The 6,505-nt window shown below is 36.6% G+C and overlaps 1 pseudogene; it reads right to left on the reverse strand.

The window, feature by feature from the left end:
• Positions 1-1,568: 1,568 nt before the first annotated feature.
• LOC102256299 lies at positions 1,569-2,192 on the reverse strand (annotated as a pseudogene).
• Positions 2,193-6,505: the final 4,313 nt, after the last annotated feature.

Below are 6,505 nucleotides of genomic sequence, written 5' to 3' on the forward strand. Positions count from 1 at the left end.
CTATGCCTATATGTTCTTTAGCTAATCCCTTCACCTTCCTTTATCCAGTCCCCTCCCACCTTCATCCCCTCTGACATTTATAAGTCTATTTCATGTATCCATGCCTCTGGTTCTATTTTGTTTATCAGCTTATTTTGTTCATTAGATTCAACATATTAGTGAGGTCATATGGTACTTGTCTTTTTCTGGTACTTGTCTTTTTCTGACTGCCTTATTTTGCTTAGCATCATAATCTTCAGGTCCATCCATGCTGTTGCAAAGGGTAAGAGTTCCTTCTTTTTTATAGATGCATACTATTGCATTGGTTACCAGAGTTTTAAGTTGATTATAACCAAGGATATAACAGAGGTACTACAAGACCATGCAAAATAACTACAAATATTGAGTTACTGTGCTGAATACTTCATTACTAGAGAAAACTAAAGGCGATAGTAAGCAAATCAAGCAAAAAAAGTGGCCAAACTCATTCTCCTTAAAGATTTGTGAGCACAGTGAAGTCTTTGGTATACCTTTACCCATTATATCTGTGTGTCATTGCCAGGCTGGTGTGGCTCAGTGGTTGAGCATCAACCTGTGAACTAAGATTCCTGCTCAGTGCACATACTTGGCTTGTGGGTTTGATCCTCAGTAGGGGGTGGGTGGGAGGCACCCAATCAATGATTCTCATCATTGATGTTTCTATCTCTCTCTTCCTCTCCCTTCCTTTCTGAAATCAATAAAAATATATTTTTTTAAAAAATTCTGTTTGTCATTGCAAGATATTATCATTTGTAATAATTGTCATCTTAATGTTTTAAATTTTTGAGTATTATTCATATATTCTTATCTACACAGTCTCTTCATTTTAAAAAATATCACACCTACAATAGAATATTAAGGAAACAAAATATAAATGCATATATTTCTAAGTGAAATTAAAATAGACCGAAAGTAGAGATTATTTTAAAACAAATATGCAACAAATAGGCAGAGAAAGTAGGAGAATGGCATTTTAATGTTCAATAAAAAATTTAAAAATGATTATTTCCTAGAAATTATGAAATTCTCCGTTTAAAAGGAATAAATAATTAAATTTTAACCTAATACAGATACAAAATGTAAAATGGTTATAAACCTTAAAAAGGATAATAAAAACAAATTTTACTGGCAATTTATATTGAGATGAGAATCTTAAAAATAACATCAAAGTTGTATTAAACCCACTTAGAACAGCAAACAGCCAAAAAATACAAGCCCATTTTAATCTTTTTTTTATTACAAAATCTTGTGGGACTGCAGGTCAAAACTACTTGTGGTAGAAATATAATTCTTTATAACTTACAGATGTCCTGTACACAAACAATTTCACTGGAGTTCTAAATATTCTTCTGTTTTAGCCTACTTACTCTATGTAGTCAGTCTAAGACAGATAAAGTTTCTTTCTATAACAATTGATTATTACTAGCTACCAAAAATAAGAAAATCAAGATAGAGTACAAAATATAACATTTTTAATAATGATGATGATATTTTTGTCTCAGTCTAAAAGGGCCCTGCATTCTCTCTTCTTTCAGTGATTTTACAAATCTTCATATGTAACCTGAGGCCAGAAAATGATGCAAGCAAAATCTTTCTCTGATGTGAGGTTGAACATCTTTATTCAGTTCTACAAGCTTCTTCAGAAATGAAATCAATATTAGGAATTCATTGACATTTTTTCTAAAACTGACTTTCTATAGGGATTTAATTAAAAAGCTGATCATCAAAAGCTTGTGGTGAGTTGTCAATTATTATAATTTTTGACAGATCTCTTCCAAGGGTATTAAAGTCCTTTGTATAGTTTTCTTGTGTTCACAGAAAGTCCAGTGCCTGACGATTTGTTTTTAGATTCTATTATGTTCATTAAATTATCTGCATATATCATCTTTAGGAGCAGTAAAAGGAATGCTCTCATACATCTCAGAAACTGTTTTCAAGAATTTTCTGAACTGCAGTCTTACTCTAAGATAAATCTGACAAATGATATCTTAGAAAGGACTAGATAAGTGCTGCATCTTCTATCTATCTCATTTAGACTCAATGCACTAGTGTTTTATACAGATCTAAAAGAAGAAAGAATTCTGATGTGTTTCTTGTTATAATGAAAAAGTAGATTACTTATTTAATTGTTCTGTGAGTAATAGAACAATTGTCATGAAATAATTGGGGTCAAATATTTTTCAGTCTTATTTACAAGTGACCTATACATGATCTGATGGATAAGTATTAACTAGAGTTATCAGTACTTGAAGGATGGGATATCCCAATGAATTTTTTCTTGCTTCTTCAAACTATTATTTATCAACTAGAGGCCCAGTGCATGAAATTTGTACATGGGTAGGGTCCCCAGGGCCAATTGGGGCCTTCCGACTGCTGGCCAGGGCCTTCCTTCCCCAGCAGCTGGCTTCCAGCTGCCAGCTAGGGCCTTCCTTCATTCCATGCCACCCCCTGGTGTTCAGCACATGTCATAGCAAGTGATTGAACTCCCCATCTGCTGGTTGGACTCCTGAGGGGGAAATTTGCATATTAGGCTTTTATATATATAGACTAGAGGCCTGATGCATGAAAATTCATGCAAGAGTAGGCCTTCCTTCCTTGGCCTGCTGGAGCTGGCTTCCCTCTGGCACCCGGGACGCGGGTTTCCCTCCTTCGGCTGCCGGAAGGCATCCGGGATCTGACTGGCTTCCTTCCAGCCCCAGCTTTGTCAGGAAGGACATCTTGAATGACATCCGGAAGACATCCAGTATAATTAGCATATTACCCTTTTATTATTATAGATAGCCTCACTTGAACCACTCAATTTGAATAAACTGCTCTGTTAGTTGATTCAGTAATTTGGGTAATGATCTCATACCTACTTGTTCCATATCAAGTGGATTTACTATCTCTTTAGTTTCCATAGTCTGTCCTGGAGAGTCTGATACTAATGTGTCATGTTTATTCAATGGTGAAAAAAAGTTGAAGACAGGAGAATATGGACCCAACAATGTAGTTTTCAGGGGACTTTTAGAGGAAAAATTATCTTCTAACTTTCTATTTTGTTTTATGTGTTGATATGTCATTTCCTAACTACTAGCTTTTGAGATATTTGTTAGGCTTTTCTCCTGCTCTTGGTGTTGATGTGGTCAAATTATTATCCATATCACATCCAATTCTACTTTGTTTTGACAGCTTTTATTTCCTTTGAATGTGCTCCCTTTAAGGATATTATACATTTAAGTCAATAAGCTAGTTTCATTCTTTAGTAGATTTTCTCTTCCCAAAAGCCATTTATCACTAAACAATATTTCCTCTTTGCTCTAGCAGGACATTGTGTTTGAATTTGATTGATTAAGAAGCTTACTTTGTTCTCAGCCTCATCTGTTATGGGTGCCTCATGTAAAACTGTAATGACGGAAAAGTACTGCAAGGTTCTGGCAATGGTCTTCACTACTCAATGTAGGTGGTTTTTCCTGCTTAGCCCATAGCAACATCAGAACCAGCTTTTTCAGCCAATCACAATTTCTCACCTACTGACTGTTCTACTGTACAAATAGCCTCACATGAAAAGCCAGGCAGTTTCTTTTCACCACTTTTCCCCAGTCTATGGGCATGTATTGTAAAGCTGCAAAGTTCATGTGCTGCCCTGACATCTTTGAGCCTCATATGGCCTCAAAAGCCTAGTTATGAGTCCCTCTGTTCTTGCCTAATATGCCTCCCAGCCAGGGGTAAAGCCTACCCAACCAGGTACTTTCTTTAAGAACCAGTCCAGCTGACTCCACCCAGTCCTCAGACTAATGGGTTTCACTTCCTTGCCGGGCTGCAAAATTGTTCAAACAAACCAATCTCCTCACATAGGAACTAAGGGTTACCTCAACCTATTATTACTACAAAGCCTGCCTCCCAAAGCTCTTGCTTATTTACTATGTTCCCAAGTACAACCCTCATGTTGCCCTGCATGGACTGCCATGCCCTCTGTGAGGTCTTTATATTTAAATAATAAACTTCAGTGTTATTTCATCTGTCTGGTGTCAAGTGTTGTGTTTGACTATCACATACTATAAAGGGTGGAAAATCTCTTTTCTCATCAATTTGGAATAGGAATAAATAAAAACCAGGTCACATTTTCCTGTTTCTTTGCATGTCTCATAATATTTTTGTGCGGAAAACTACACATTTTAGATAATATGTTGTAGCAAATCTGGGTACCAGTCCTCCGCATCATGCTTGTTATTGTTGTTTCCTTTTTCATTTGTTTAGTGACTGGTTGGATTATTTTGCTGAAGTCTATTCCCCCTATCTCAAAGCATGAAATTTCTGATATTCCTTCTCAGGGAACCAACCACGGGTTTGGAAATGCCTACAGTTGCCCTAGCATGACAGTATTTTTAGTAAGACTGCCTTTGATTGTCACTTTCCTTGAACACACTCACTTATTAATTAGTCTTCACTAATTGTTGGTTAGGGCATAAATTCCTCAATAAACTGTTCCAATTAAATTTGGACTTCTTGGTTACATTTATTCCTAAGTATTTTATTTTTGAAGCAATTTTAAATGGGATTGTTTCCTTAGTTTCCCTTTCTGACAGTTCATTATTGTGTAAAAAATGCAATTGATTTCTGTATATTTATTTTGTATCCTGCTACCTTACTGAATTATTTTACACATCCTAGTAGTTTTTTTGTGGAATCTTAAGGGCTGTCTACATACAGTATCATGTCATCTGCAAATAAAGACAGTTTCACTTTCTCCTTTCCAGTTTGGATGCCTTTTATGTTATTTTTGTCTGATTTCTGTGGCTAAGACTTCCAGTACCATGCTGAATAAGAGTGGTGAAAACAGACAACCCTGTCTTGTTCCTGTTCTTAGGGGAAATGGTTTTAGTTTTTTCCCATTGAGAGTGATATTGCCTATAGGTTTATCATATATGGCCTTTATTACATTGAGGTATGTTCCCTCTATTCCCACTTTGCTGAGAGTTGTTATCATAAACAGGTGCTGAATTTTATCCAATGTTTTTTTTAATCTATTGATATGATCATGTGATTTTTATCCTTCATTTTATGTATTGTATCACATTTATTGATTTGTGGATATTGTACCAACCTTGCATCTCTGGAATAAATCCCACTTGATCATTACTTTTTAGAGGGTGAAAGGCTTCTACTTCTTCATTTTCTGTTTCAAATTGATTAACTTCTTGTGGGAAGAGTGCAGAATTCTCTGTTTAATTGCCTGCTTCTTCTCCTGGGAAACATCTCTGAACTATGGGTCTGGACCTGGGAATGGGAACAATGCTGAACTTTTCACAGAGTGATAATCTTGCCTTAGGAACTTGACATTCAATGAAAGGGGACAGTAGTTTCAGGTCTTCTTGGCTTGACTCTACCAGTGTGGAGCCTTTTACCAAATTTTGGCCCCAATATTCTTAGCTGTGCTGAATCCAAGGTAGTCTCATGAGTGGGGATGACATGGAAGATGAGAGTCCCACCTCTGGAGTATAACCACCTTGAACTTAGTATCAGCAAAAGGTAACTGGAGGAATATGAGAAGTGTTGAAAAGCTTCCCCTTCTGAAAAGATCACTCTGGGAGCTGGGAGAAAAAGGAGTCCTGTTTCCTTGGCTGCATTAATCTGGAGTGGAGTTTCACTCTTGCTGACATAGGAGCAAGGAGGGAGGATACAGATCTTAGTTAAAATGACACAGATTCCCACTATCCTTACCTAATGTTAGTAGATTTTCATGAATAAGTGTTTCTTCACATGTTCTATGTCCTTACAACAATTTCCAGATAAATTAAATGGTTGGAATTTTTCAAAATATTTTTTGCCAGTTTTACTGAGGAGCAGATCCACAGATCACCCCATGCTATCATGCCAGAAGTGGAGCATCTAGTAATTTTATTAATCAATTATTTAAAAACCCATTGTATTTTTTAAAAATGCCAGCAGCATATGAATAAAAAGGGTATGAGATGGCCACTGAATGCCATGTTTATTAGCACACGATTAGGTCTCCTTTACCATGAACAGCTTGTCATTATCTGGATGTAAGTGTCCCAATTATACACATTGTGGAGGATCTTGGACTCAAGAACTACTGTTATGTGGCCATAATCTGTCACTGATATAGGAATAGCATTCCATAGATGGAATATGTTTCAATATCTGTTAGACATCAGTGGTAGCAACAAAACGGACCTAGGTAGTTCATTTGCTTGGAACAGTCAGAGGTATTCCTTGAGCTACATATTTAAAGTATTAGTAATACTCTGGTAGTGGGACAAGTGGACAACCATGTGCCCATATGATTTCTCTGCCTAGTCATGTGGTTACCTTAAGCAGCATAAAACACCAGAGAGAAAGCCTGAGGGCTCATGGGGGAAGAATTAAACCACAAATTAAAAAAGAATCAGCTGGCCCGGCTGGCATGGCTCAGTGGTTGAGCGTCAACCGATGAACCAGTAGGTCACTGTTCAATTTCCAGTCAGGGCACATACCAAGTTTT

Source organism: Myotis brandtii, unplaced genomic scaffold, assembly GCF_000412655.1.
Source record: "Myotis brandtii unplaced genomic scaffold, ASM41265v1 scaffold305, whole genome shotgun sequence".
NCBI lineage: Eukaryota > Metazoa > Chordata > Mammalia > Chiroptera > Vespertilionidae > Myotis > Myotis brandtii.